The sequence below is a fragment of the Dendroctonus ponderosae genome, unplaced genomic scaffold (assembly GCF_020466585.1).
Source record: "Dendroctonus ponderosae isolate FM_Combo_2020 unplaced genomic scaffold, Dpon_F_20191213v2 Dpon_F_20191213_7, whole genome shotgun sequence".
Lineage (NCBI taxonomy): Eukaryota > Metazoa > Arthropoda > Insecta > Coleoptera > Curculionidae > Dendroctonus > Dendroctonus ponderosae.
This window is the reverse complement of record NW_026018916.1, coordinates 7304356-7305891: the sequence shown is the minus strand read 5'-3', so window position 1 is coordinate 7305891 and position 1536 is coordinate 7304356. Positions and strand designations below refer to the sequence as shown.

Here is a 1536-nt window from a genome sequence, read left to right as displayed (position 1 = left end):
AAAACTCAATTTTTCTCAACTGATGAAAGTGACGAATTTCTCATTTCAACTCTTTGTCCTCTTCTCATAGTTTGGTCCGTTACGTTTGTAGTTTTACGCATAAAGCAGCAGATATCCACATAATGTTAATAAGGATGACTTGATCTAGTTTTTTTGCTAGAATTATAGAATTTTTGACTGAGAAACGGGACTATTTTGTTTGCATCGATTTTTTCATACTTTAAATACCTCTAGAGATCTAGAGACAGAAACATCTGCATATCCATTTCTGCAGTTTTCAAATGTATTGTATATGAGAGACAAATCGCTACTTTAAAAAAATAATTAATTAATGAAAAACCAATGAATCTTTGATTCCAGACCAAAAAAGAGAAATCGCTTTGAAACAATATTAAACGAGCGAAAACATATAACAACTACGAGAAAACGAGATGAAAAGTTAGCAATATCCAAGATCAAGCTAAACGAGTTACACCAATGTCTCAAAATATAGTAGAGGTTATGGCAAAACTTTTATTTTGACAGAAACTAAAAAATTTGCAAGAGCCCAAAAACTGACTACACAATCCAAATTACAAAAAAATTAAACTAAATTAAAACCAAGTCGAAAAGTGGTGAAGAATCACATTAACAAACCGTCGTCTTTTGACGTATTCCAGCCTTGATATATGAAAGATAGCATCCTGTGTAGGAAAAGCCGCCACTGTTGAGATGCAATTATGCTTTGATATTGGCTGGCAAATCACTTATCGTAAGCCCTTAAGCGAGTTCGGATTTATTTTATTTTTATATCAACTAGTTTATTAAAACTAACATCCGAGCATAATGAACTGGGCATAGAGAATGAAGCTGAGTTGTAATATAAAACGAAACTAACAGGCAAACCAGTTTGTTCTTCTGATCAGTTTTAGTGTTTATGGACTGAAATAAGAAGCGAAAAGGAGCAGACTGGCATATGCAGCAGGTGACGGACACTCGGTAGTCTGTAATCAACTGTAGCGGCAGGAATCGACCGCAGAAAGCGGGAAAAAGAAAAGCAAAAGGCCGACTTGGACAGGATTGAGCTTTCAACAGGGTGGGTCGATGGCCACGGTAAATTGCACTGATTTCGTTCATATCCAATGCATACGTAGAAGGGGCTTTTAGGTTTAACAGCTTCGTCAAGGGCATCAACGCGATAAACTATGAACTTCAATTAACTAATTGAGGCCATAAGTTATGAACCCATAACTCATTACGACAACCAAACTTCCTCATTAGTTTCTTGAACATACATTAAGCCAGTAACCATTTATTTGAACTAACTGGAGATTTTCATGCAACTCATTGTACTTTTCGATATTTAGAACATTTTTTTGCGTACATATATATCACATGTGATTACTGTCAAATTTTCTGTGGGGCCAAAAATTCATTTTGGGTTTATGATTGAATTAATTTCTTAAATACAGGGTGATTCAAAATTGGCGTCATTCCTCTGGAGGTGTTGTCTGGCGCTGTTATAGGAGTACAGAAAAAATAGTAAAATAAATTAAT

The 1536-nt window shown here is 35.0% G+C and overlaps 2 long non-coding RNA genes across 2 annotated transcripts in view; one reads left to right on the top strand and one right to left on the bottom strand.

The window, feature by feature from the left end:
- Positions 1 to 1536, bottom strand: part of LOC109546202 — a 102826-nt gene that overhangs the window by 23330 nt on the left and 77960 nt on the right. The gene's annotated exons all lie outside the window — the stretch shown is intronic.
- Positions 17 to 1536, top strand: part of LOC125505120 — a 19403-nt gene continuing 17883 nt past the window's right edge. The window contains exons 1-2 of the long non-coding RNA XR_007281931.1: positions 17 to 856; positions 906 to 1092. This is a non-coding gene — a long non-coding RNA (uncharacterized LOC125505120). The remainder of the gene's footprint in view (positions 857 to 905; positions 1093 to 1536) is intronic.